This window comes from Arachis ipaensis, chromosome B7 (assembly GCF_059453495.1).
Source record: "Arachis ipaensis isolate K30076 ecotype BB chromosome B7, ASM5945349v1, whole genome shotgun sequence".
Classification (NCBI taxonomy): domain Eukaryota; kingdom Viridiplantae; phylum Streptophyta; class Magnoliopsida; order Fabales; family Fabaceae; genus Arachis; species Arachis ipaensis.
In genome coordinates, this window is record NC_142442.1 from 36,453,672 (window position 1) to 36,466,255 (window position 12,584).

Genomic DNA, 12,584 nt, shown 5'->3' on the forward strand with positions numbered 1-12,584 from the left:
GTAACGGCGCTAAAAACTCAATACGCATGTTTATGATCTTAATTCTGTTTCACAACTTCGTACAACTAACCAACAAGTGCACTGGGTCGTCCAAGTAATAAACCTTATGTGAGTAAGGGTCGATCCCATGGAGATTGTCGGCTTGAAGCAAGCTATGGTCACCTTGTAAATCTCAGTTAGGCGGATTCAAATGTATTAAGAAATTATAGTGTACTAAAAGATAATTAAAATAGGATAGAGATACTTATGTAATTCATTGGTGAGAATTTCAGATAAGCGTATAGAGATGCTTTCGTCCCTCTGAACCTCTGCTTTCCTGCTGTCTTCATCCAATCCTTCCTACTCCTTTCCATGGCAAGCTGTATGTTGGGCATCACTGTTGTCAATGGCTACTTCCCGTCCTCTCAGTGAAAATGGTCCAAGATGCTCTGTCACGGCACGGCTATTCATCTGTCGGTTCTCGATCATACTGGAATAGGATCCATTGATCCTTTTGCGTCTGTCACTACACCCAGCACTCGCGAGTTTTAAGCTCGTCATAGCCATCCCTTCCCAGATCCTACTCGGAATACCACAGACAAGGTTTAGACTTTCCAGATCTCAGGAATGGCCATCCATGGGTTCTAACTTATACCACGTAGACACTAATAACTCGGACTCGGTCCCCTATATTAGATATCCAAGAGATATCCATTCAATCGAAGGTAGAACGGAAGTGGTTGTCAGGCACGCGTTCATAGGGGAATGATGATGAATTTGTCACGATCATCACATTCATGTTGAAGTGCGAATGAATATCTTAGAAGCGGAATAAGTTGAATTGAATAGAAAAAATAGTAGTACTTTGCATTAATCTTTGAGGAACAGTAGAGCTCCACACCTTAATCTATGGTGTGTAGAAACTCTACCGTGGAAAAATACATAAGTGAAAGGTTCAGGCATGGCCGAATGGCCAGCCCCAAAACGTGATCTAAAGATGAAACTAAAGATGATCCGAAGATGTAAATACAATAGTAAAAAGTCCTATTTATACTAGACTAGCTACTAGGGTTTATAGAAGTAAGTAATTGATGTAGAAATCCACTTCCGGGGCCTACTTGGTGTGTGCTTGGGCTGAGCTTGAAGTTTACACGCGGAGAGGTTATTCTTGGAGTTGAACGCCAGTTTGTAACGTGTTTCTGGCGTTGAACTCCACTTTGCAACTTGTTTCTGGCGCTGAACGCTAGACTGCAACATGGAACTGGCGTTCAACACCAGTTTGCATCGTCTAAACTCGGGCAAAGTATGGACTATTATATATTCCTGGAAAGCCCTGGATGTCTACTTTCCAACTCAATTAGAAGCGCGCCATTTTAAGTTTTGTAGCTCCAGAAAATCTACTTTGAGTGCAGGGAGGTCAGAATCCAACAGCATCTGCAGTCCTTCTTCATAGTAAAGTCCAGAAATGTGAATTTTAATTAAAAACTAATAAAAATATACTAAAAACTAACTAAATCATACTGAAAACTATGTAAAAACAATGCCAAAAAGCGTATAAATTATCCGCTCATCACAACACCAAACTTAAATTGTTGCTTGTCCCTAAGCAACTGAAAATCAAATAGGATAAAAAGAAGAGAATATACTATAAATTCCAAAATATCAATGAAACATAGCTCCAATCTGATGAGCGGGACTTGTAGCTTTTTTCCTCTTGAATAGTTTTGGCATCTCACTTTATCCATTAAAGTTCAGAATGATTGGCATCTATAGGAACTCAGAGTTCAGATAGTGTTATTGATTCTCCTAGTTCAGTATGTTGATTCTTGAACACAGCTACTTTATGAGTCTTGGCTGTGGCCCTAAGCACTTTGTTTTCCAGTATTACCACCGGATACATAAATGCCACAGACACATAACTGGGTGAACCTTTTTCAGATTGTGACTCAGCTTTGCTAAAGTCCCCAATTAGAGGTGTCCAGTGTTCTTAAGCACACTCTTCTTTTGCTTTGGACCTTGACTTTAACCGCTCAGTCTCAAGTTTTCACTTGACACCTTCACGCCACAAGCACATGGTTAGGGACAACTTGGTTTAGCCGCTTAGGCCAGGATTTTATTCCTTTAGGCCCTCCTATCCACTGATGCTCAAAGTCTTGGGATCCTTTTTATTACCCTTGCCTTTTGGTTTTAAGGGCTATTGGCTTTTTGCTCTTGCCTTTTGGTTTTAAGAGCTTTTGGCTTTTTCTGCTTGCTTTTTCTTTTTTCTTTCTCTTTTTTTTTTTTGCTTTTTTTTCTGCAAGCTTTTGTATTCACTGCTTTTTCTTGCTTCAAGAATCATTTTTATGATTTTTTAGATTATCAAATAACATGTCTCCTTGTCATCATTCTTTCAAGAGCCAACATATTTAACATTCTTAAACATCAACTTCAAAAGACATATGCACTGTTCAAGCATTCATTTAGAAAACAAAAAGCATTGTCACCACATCAAAATAATTAAACTAGTTTCAAGGATGAATTCGAAACCATGTACTTCTTGTTCTTTTGTTTTTAAAACATTTTTCATTTAAGAGAGGTGATGGATTCATAGGACATTCATAACTTTAAGGCATAGACACTAAAAAAAATATTAGTGATCATGAAGACAAAAACATAAACAAACATAAAGCATAAAAATCGAAAAACAGGAAAATAAATAAACAAGGAGATTAAGGAATGAGTCCACCTTAGTGAGGGTGGCGTCTTCCTCTTCTTGAAGAACCAATGGTGCTTTTGAGCTCCTCTATGTCTCTTCCTTGTCTTTCTTGCTCCTCCCTCATAGCTCTTTGATCTTCTCTAATTTCATGGAGGATGATGGAGTGCTCTTGATGTTTCACCCTTAATTGTCCCATGTTGGAACTTAATTCACCTAGGGAAGTGTTGATTTGTTCCCAATAGTTTTGTGAAGGAAAGTGCATCCCTTGAGGCATCTCAGGGATTTTATGGTGAGGAATCTCCTCATGCTCATGTTGAGGTCCATGCTCTCTTGTTTGCTCCATCCTTTTCTTAGTGATGGGCTTGTCCTCTTCAATGAGGATGTCTCCCTCTATGTCAATCCCAATCAAATTGCAGAGGTGGCAAATAAGGTGAGGAAAGGCTAACCTTGCCAAGTTGGAGGACTTGTCAGCCACCTTGTAGAGTTCTTGAGGTATAATCTCATGAACTTCCACTTCCTCCCCAATCATGATGCTATGGATCATGATGGCCCGGTCTATAGTAACTTCAGACCGGTTGCTAGTAGGAATGATTGAGCGTTGAATGAACTCCAACCATCCTCTAGCTACTGGTTTGAGGTCAAGCCTTCTTAGTTGAACCGGCTTACCTTTTGAGTCAATTTTCCATTGAGCTCCTTCCACACATATGTCCATGAGGACTTGGTCCAACCTTTGATCAAAGTTGACTCTTCTAGTGTAGGGGCATGCGTTCTCTTCCATCATTGGTAGGTTGAATGCTAACCTTACATTTTCCGGACTGAAATCTAAGTATTTCCCCCGAACCATGGTGAGCCAATTCTTTGGGTTCGGGTTCACACTTTGATCATGGTTTCTAGTGACCCATGTGTTTGCATAGAACTCTTGAACTATTAAGATCCCAATTTGTTGAATGGGGTTGGTGAGGACTTCCCAACCTCTTCTTTGGATCTCAAGTCGGATCTCCGGATACTCATTCTTTTTGAGTTTGAAAGGAACCTCAGGGATCACTTTCTTCTTGGCCACAACTTCATAGAAGTGGTCTTGATGGGCCTCAGAGATGAATCTCTCCATCTCCCATGACTCAGAGGTGGAAGCAATTGCCTTCCCTTTCCTCTTTCTAGAGGTTTTTCTGGCCTTTGGTGCCATGAATGGTTATGGAAAAAATAAAAAGCAATGCTTTTTACCACACCAAACTTAAAATGTTTTGCTCGTCCCCGAGCAAAAGAAGAGAGAAAGAAGTAGAAGAAGAAGAGAAATGGAGGAGAGGGAGAGAGAGTTGGTTTCGGCCAAGGGGTGAAGAGAGGGTTGTGTTGTGTGAAAATAAAGAGGGAATGAGGGGTTTATATAGGAGTGTGGATGGGTTAGGATTCGGCCATTTAGGGTTGGGTTTGGGAGGGAAATTATTTTGAATTTAAAGGTAGGTGGGGGTTTTTGGGGAAGAGAGGATGGATGTGAGTGGTGAAGAGGTGATGGGAAAGAGTGATTGAGTTGATTGGTGAGGGGTATTTGGAGAAGAGTGATATGAAAAGGTGTGAAGAGGAAAGAAGAAAGGTAAGTGGGGATCCTGTGGGGTCCACAGATCCTGAGGTGTTTGAGGATTTCTCATCCCTTCACCTTTGAGACGTGTAAACACCCTCTGTAGGCAATCCTGGCGTTTAACGCCAGATTGCAGCATGTTTCTAGCGTTAAACGCCACTTCTATGCTTGTTTTGGGCGTTCAACACCAGTCTGCAGCATGTTTCTGGCGTTGAACACCAGTTTTTCTCTGGGGTGTATTCCTGGCGTTTAAATGCCAAAATGCTGCTTGTTTCTGGCATTTAACGCCAGTTTCATGCTCTGTTTTGGCGTTAAACGCCAGCCAGATGCTCTTTACTGGCGTTTAAACGCCAGTAAGCCCTTCCTCCAGGGTGTTATGTTTTCAATACTGTTTTTCATTCTGTTTTCAATTTTTCAGTAGTTTTTGTGACTCCACATGATCATTAACCTAATAAAACATGAAATAACAAAGAGAAAATAAAATAAAAATGATTAAATAACATTGGGTTGCCTCCCAACAAGCACTTCTTTAATGTCAATAGCTTGACAGTGGGCTCTTATGGAGCCACACAGGTAATCAGGTCAATTTTATAGATTCCTAACACCAAACTTAGAGTTTGGATGTGGGGATTCAACACCAAACTTAGAGTTTGGCTGAGGCCTCCCAACACCAAACTTAGAGTTTGATTGTGGGGGCTTTGTTTGACTCTGTATTGAGAGAAGCTTTTCATGCTTCCTCTCCATGGTTACAGAAGGAGGACCTTGAGTTTTAAACACAAGGTAGTCCTCATTCAGTTGAAGGACCAACTCTCCTCTGTCCACATCGATCACAGCTCTTGCTATGGCTAGGAAGGGTCTTCCAAGGATGATGGATTCATCCTCCTCCTTCCCAGTATCCAGGATTATGAAATTAGCAGGGATGTAAAGGTCTTCAACCTTTACTAACATGTCCTCTACTAGTTCATAAGCCTGCTTTCTTGAGTTGTCTGCCATCTCTAATGAGATTCTGGCAGCTTGTACCTCAAAGATTCCCGGTTTCTCCATTACAGAGAGGGGCATGAGGTTTATCCCTGACCCAAGGTCACATAGAGTCTTCTCAAAGGTCATGGTGCCTATGGTACAAGGTATTAAAAACTTTTCAGGATCCTGTTTCTTCTGAGGCAATCTCAGTTGATCCAGATCACTCAGTTCATTGGTGAGCAAGGGAGGTTCATCTTCCCAAGTCTCATTACCAAATAATTTGGCATTCAGCTTCATGATAGCACCAAGGTACTTGGCAACTTGCTCTTCAGTAACATCTTCATTCTCTTCAGAAGAAGAATACTCATCATAGCTCATGAATGGCATAAGGAGGTTTAATGGAATCTCTATGGTCTCTAGATGAGTCTCAGAGTCTTTTGGTTCCTCAGAGGGAAACTCCTTATTGATCTCTGGACGTCCCAGGAGGTCTTTCTCACTGGGATTCACGTCCTCCTCCTCTTTTGTGGTTTTGGCCATGATGGTCATTTCAATGGCCTTGCACTCTCCTTTTGGATTTTCTTCTGTATTGTTTGGGAGAGTACTAGGAGGGGTTTCAGTGATCCTTTTACTAAGCTGGCCCATTTGCGCTTCCAGATTTCTAATGGAGGATCTTGTTTCATTCATGAAACTTAGAGTGGCCTTAGATAGATCAGAGATTATGTTTGCCAAGCTAGATGGAGTCTGCTCAGAACTCTCTGTCTTTTGCTGAGTGGATGATGGAAAAGGCTTGCTATTGCTAAACCTGTTTCTTCCACCATTATTAAAGCCTTGTTGAGGCTTTTGTTGATCCTTCCATGAGAGATTTGGGTGATTTTTCCATGAGGAATTATAGGTGTTTCCGTAGGGTTCACCCATGTAATTTACCTCTGCTATTGCAGGGTTCTCAGGATCATAAGCTTCTTCTTCAGAAGATGCCTCTTGAGTACTGTTGGATGCAGCTTGCATTCCATTCAGACTGTGAGAAATCATATTGACTTACTGAGTCAATATTTTATTCTGAGCCAATATGGCATTCAGAGTATAAATTTCAAGAACTCCCTTCTTCTGAGGCGTCCCATTACTCACAGGATTCCTCTCAGAAGTGTACATGAACTGGTTATTAGCAACCATGTCAATGAGTTCTTGAGCTTCTGCAGGCGTTTTTTTTAGGTGAATGGATCCACCTGCAGAAGTATCCAATGACACCTTAGCTAATTCAGACAGACCATCATAGAATATATCCAGGATGATCCATTCTGAAAGCATATCAGAAGGACACTTTTTGGTCAGTTGCTTATATCTCTCCCAAGCTTCATAGAGGGATTCACCTTCTTTCTGTCTGAAGGTTTGAACATCCACTCTAAGCTTACTCAGCTTTTGAGGAGGAAAGAACTTGGCTAAGAAAGCCGTGACCAGCTTATCCCAAGAGTTCAGGCTATCTTTGGGTTGAGAGTCTAACCACACTCTAGCTCTGTCTCTTATAGCAAATGGGAAAAGCATAAGCCTGTAGACCTCGGGATCAACCCCATTGGTCTTAACAGTATCACATATCTGCAAGAATTCAGTTAAGAACTGAAAAGGATCTTCAGATGGAAGTCCATGAAACTTGCAGTTCTACTGCATTAGAGAAACTAATTGAGGTTTCAGCTCAAAATTGTTTGCTCCAATGGCAGGAATGGAGATGCTTCTTCCATGTAAATTGGAATTAGGTGCAGTAAAGTCACCAAGCATCCTCCTTGCATTATTATTATTTTCGGCTGCCATCTCCTCTTCCTGTTCGAAAATTCCTGTAAGGTTGTCTCTGGATTGTTGTATTTTAGCTTCTCTTAGTTTTCTTTTCAGAGTCCTTTCAGGTTCAGGATCTGCTTCAACAAGAATGTTCTTGTCCTTGCTCCTACTCATATGACAAATAATGGAATAACAAAGAAAATATGGAATCCTCTATGTCACAGTATAAAGATTCCTTTGTGTGAGTAGAAGAAGAAAAGAATGTAATGTAAAGAAGAGAAGAGGGAAAACTCGAACACAGAGAAGGGGGTGGTGTTCGAATTTTTGGATAGAAGAGAAGTGTTAGTAGATGAATAAATAAATAGAAGGAGATGAGAGAGAGAATTTCGAAATTTAATTAAAATAAAAATTAAATTTGAAAGTTAGATTTCGAAAATAAATTTTAAAAAGGAGTTGATGATTTTCGAAAATTAAAGGAAGAATAAAATTCAAATTAAAATTTAAAACAATTAATTAATTAAAAAGAAATTTTGAAAAAGGGGAGAGGGAATTTTCGAAAATAAGAGAGAGGATTAGTTAGGTAGTTTTGAAAAAGATATGATTGAAACAAAAAGATAAGATTGATTGAAAAAGTTTTGAAATTTGTTTTTGAAAAAGATATGATTGAAATTTAAAAAGATATGATTGAAACAAAAAGATAAGATTTGAAAATCAATTTTAAAAAGATAAGAAGTTGGAAAAGATTTTGAAATTGAATTTGAAAAAGATATGATTGAAATTTTAATTTGAAAAAGATTTGAAAAGAAAATTAAAAAGATTTGATTTTGAAAACTAAAGTTGATTACTTGACTAACAAGAAACTAAAAAGATATGATTCTAGAGTTTAAAGATTGAACCTTTCTTACTAGGCAAGTAACAACTTAATATTTTTGAATCAATCACATTAAATGTTAGTAACTAATTCGAAAATCATGAACTAAAATTAAGAAAAAGATTTTTGAAAATTAATTTGAAAAATTTTCGAAAATATTAGAAAGAAATTTTGAAAAAGATTTGATTTTTGAAAAAGATTTTGAAAAGATAATATTTTTAAATTGAAAATTTGATTTGATTCATAAGAAACAATTAAATTTAAAAATTTTTTTACTAAATCAAATCATATTTTCGAAAATTTTGAGTAAAATAAGGAAAAGATATTTTTTTATTTTTGAATTTTTAATGAAGAAAGAGAAAAATATGAAAAAGACTCATAACATAAAAATTATGAATCAAAACACACAATGCATGCAAGAACACTATGAATATCAAGATGAACACCAAGAACACTTTGAAGATCAAGATGAACATCAAGACTTATTTTTGAAAATTTTTAATGAAAGAAGAACATGCAAGACACCAAACTTAGAAATTTTCAAACTTCAGAAACTAACAAATTAAAAATGCATATGAAAAACAAGAAAAGATACAAAACAAGAAAATATGAAGATCAAACAAGAAGACTTATCAAGAACAACTTGAAGATCATGAAGAACACTATGAATGCATGAATTTTCGAAAAATGCATAATTTTTTTAGAAAAGATGCAATTGACACCAAACTTAAAAATTGACTCTAGACTCAAACAAGAAACAAAAAATATTTTTGATTTTATGATTTTATTAATTTTTTTGGATTTTTGTATATTTTTATTATTTTTTTGAAAACCTATAGGAAAAATGAAGCAAAGAATTCAAAGTCCTCAATCAAGATTCCAGGAATCATACCAGCTTAGTCTAAAGCTTGATGGCCAGCCAAACTTCAGCATACCATTTTGAAACTTTAGAATTCATTCTTAAAAATTTAGAATAATTTTCGAAAACAAAAGGAAAAGAAATTTTTTTTTGAAAGATTTTTGAAAACAATTTTTTTTTAAATAAAACGAAAAAGAAAATTACCTAATTTGAGCAACAAGATGAACCGTCAGTTGTCCAAACTCGAACAATCCCCGGCAATGGTGCCAAAAACTTGGTGTGCGAAATCGTGATCATTCCTTCCTTGGTAACAGCGCTAAAAACTCAATACGCACGTTCATGATCTTAATTCGGTTTCACAACTTCGTACAACTAACCAGCAAGTGCACTGGGTCGTCCAAGTAATAAACCTTACGTGAGTAAGGGTCGATCCCACAGAGATTGTCGGCTTGAAGCAAGCTATGGACACCTTGTAAATCTCAGTCAGGCGGATTCAAATGTATTAAGAAATTATAGTGTACTAAAATATAATTAAAATAGGATAGAGATACTTATGTAATTCATTGGTGAGAATTTCAGATAAGCGTATAGAGATTCTTTCGTCCCTCTGAACCTCTGCTTTCCTGCTGTCTTCATCCAATCCTTCCTACTCCTTTCCATGGCAAGTTGTATGTTGGGCATCACCGTTGTCAATGGCTACTTCCCATCCTCTCAGTGAAAATGGTCCAAGATGCTCTGTCACGGCACGGTTATTCATCTGTCGGTTCTCGATCAAACTGGAATAGGATCCATTTATCCTTTTGCGTCTGTCACTACGCCCAGCACTCGCGAGTTTTAAGCTCGTCACAGCCATCCCTTCCCGGATCCTACTCGGAATACCACAGACAAGGTTTAGACTTTCCAGATCTCAGGAATGGCCATCCATGGGTTCTAACTTATACCACGAAGACACTAATAACTCAGACTCAATCCCCTGTATTAGATATCCAAGAGATATCCATTCAATCGAAGGTAGAGCGGAAGTGGTTGTCAGGCACGCGTTCATAGGGGAATGATGATGACTTTGTCATGATCATCACATTCATGTTGAAGTGCGAATGAATATCTTAGAAGCGGAATAAGTTGAATTGAATAGAAAAACAGTAGTACTTTGCATTAATCTTTGAGGAACAGCAGAGTTCCACACCTTAATCTATGGTGTGTAGAAACTCTACCGTGGAAAAATACATAAGTGAAAGGTTCAAGCATGGCCGAATGGCCAGCTCCCAAACGTGATCTAAAGATGAAACTAAAGATGATCCGAAGATGTAAATACAATAGTAAAAAATCCTATTTATACTAGACTAGCTACTAGGGTTTACAGAAGTAAGTAATTGATGTTGAAATCCACTTCCGGGGCCCACTTGGTGTGTGCTTGGGCTGAGCTTGAAATTTACACATGGAGAGGTTATTCTTGGAGTTGAACGCCAATTTGTAATGTGTTTCTGGCGTTGAACTCCACTTTGCAGCTTGTTTCTGGCGCTGAACGCCAGACTGCAACATGGAACTGGCGTTCAACGCCAGTTTTTATCATCTAAACTAGGGTAAAGTATGGACTATTATATATTGCTGGAAAGCCCTGGATATCTACTTTCCAACGCAATTGGAAGCGCACCATTTGGAGTTCTATAGCTCCAGAAAATCCACTTTGAGGGCAGGGAGGTCAAAATCCAACAGCATCTGCAGTCCTTCTTCAACCTCTGAATCTGATTTTTGCTCAGGTCTCTCAATTTCAGCCAGAAAATACCTGAAATCATAGAAAAATACACAAACTCATAGTAAAGTCCAAAAATGTGAATTTTAATTAAAAACTAATAAAAATATACTAAAAACTAACTAAATCATACTGAAAACTATGTAAAAACAATGCCAAAAAGCGTATAAATTATCCGCTCATCAGCGTGGCATGCCAGTATTGTTTTCTAGAGAGGATGGATGGAGTGCACACATGGGCGTGGCACGCCAGGCTGGTTCAAGGTTCCAGATAAGAGGAGCAAGAGGGAAGAACCTGGGCGTGTCACTTGAGCTCGAAGGCGTGGCACGCCAGGCTAACTATGCAAAAAAGAGACCCTGGGCGTGCCACTTGGGCTCGAAGGCATGGCACACCAGGGTGATTGATGGAAGAAGGCGTGCCACTTGCAAGCCAGGCGTGGCACGCCAAGCCAAGCTGAGAAGCTAGGCGTGGCACGCCACTCTAACGCCAGCCATACGCCAGGCACATGCTTCATTTTATGAGTTTTTCTTTTTTCCTCCAATTGTAAAAATTTTTTCTCTTTTGTATTTTCTTAATTCTAGTGATAGAAGTAGTATAAATAACCCCTAGAAGTACTAAAAAAGGGGGTTGGATTGGCAAGATAGTTTTATTTTTACTTTTACACTTCACTTCATCACTTCCATCTCTTGTACTTTTCTCTAAGCTATGAGTAGCTAAACTACCTCTCATTGGGAGAGGGAGCTCTGTTGTACTTGATGGATTAATGATAGTGAATTTTTTCTTCTCTTTATCTTCTCTTTGATTTGCTAGAAGAAATTTCGTTCTTCATGCTAGTGTTCAATCATCTTGGGAAAGAGGTTGAATGCAAAATTGGTTTCATGGGAACCTTGGAAATGGAAACATGAAACCATGCTTAAAATCCCTTCTCACACTTGAGTAGATCTGAGTTTTGGGATTGGATATGGTGACATATAATCCATCCACTATTTGGATCTATGAGGAAGTGTGGTATAATCAGGGACCAAGCATATCTCTCTTCATGAGCAATTAGACCAAGGAGTTGGCTGATTATCAAGATTTGAGAGATTGAATCACCAAGGGATTGGGGTTCAATCAATCATGATTGCCAAGAGGTCAATGAGTTGCATGATTGAAGATGAGATGAGATGAATTTAATCCAAAGAGAGCAACATCTCCTAATCCCAATGAATTCCCCTTCTTATCTTCCCTATTCTTTATAGCTTTCTTTAATTTCTGTAATTTCCCATTCCCATTTACAATTCAGCCATTTATGTTTCAGTATTTTACATTCTTGCTATTTACTTTCCTGCACTTTATTGCTTTTCTTTACTTTTGAGTCATTTATATTTCTGCTATTTAAATCTCTGCACTCGATATTCTCTACATTGATTAGCTTAACTAATTCACTCATTAACTAAAATTGCTCAATCAATCAATCACTGTGGATTCGATCCCACTCCACTGTGGGTTATTGCTTGACGATAATTTGGTGCACTTGCTAAAGAACGAACTCATTTTTATATGGGGACTGAATTCCGGTCATCAGCCACCATTTTCGGGTCCCAACCAAACCTTTCTGCAACCCTTTCCATGGGTTCAAAACCAAAATCAGTTTAAAAGCAAGCTAAATCCAACCATTCATATCATTTTTATCTCTCCAGGAAAACCGATTTAAGATCAAATCATTATCAACTAACCAAACCCATTTTCAAAACTTTAGGAAAACAATTCAGTAACAGTCTAAACTTTAAAGAAACAATTCAGTAACAGCCCATTTATCGAAACCAAAAAATAATCTAATCAAACATATGATCATATTCATCCAAAATAGCCAGACAATACATAAGACTTATACAATTACTAAAAAGTATAAAATAGCTTTTTAGAAAAACTCCTACCTCAATTGTCGAAACTCGAAAACTCTAAAATGCGTCACAACTCGTTTTGCCTCGGCCCGCAACTACGGTAGCCGCAACCTCAACTCCAAACCACTTTCTCAGCAACCACAACGACTCTAATCGCAACTTACAACAACCATAACTCGACCCTACGTTACCAAAACCTCAGAATTTCTAACCAACCATAATAGAATACAAAATTTCAAAG

General features: G+C 38.2%; 1 non-coding gene across 1 annotated transcript; it reads left to right on the forward strand.

Annotated features, from left to right (window-relative positions):
- The first annotated feature begins 6,506 nt into the window (after positions 1–6,506).
- Positions 6,507–6,614, forward strand: LOC148550849 (small nucleolar RNA R71). Its single transcript, XR_015892863.1, has one exon. It is a non-coding gene; the product is annotated as a small nucleolar RNA R71 (small nucleolar RNA).
- The last annotated feature ends 5,970 nt before the right edge of the window (positions 6,615–12,584 follow it).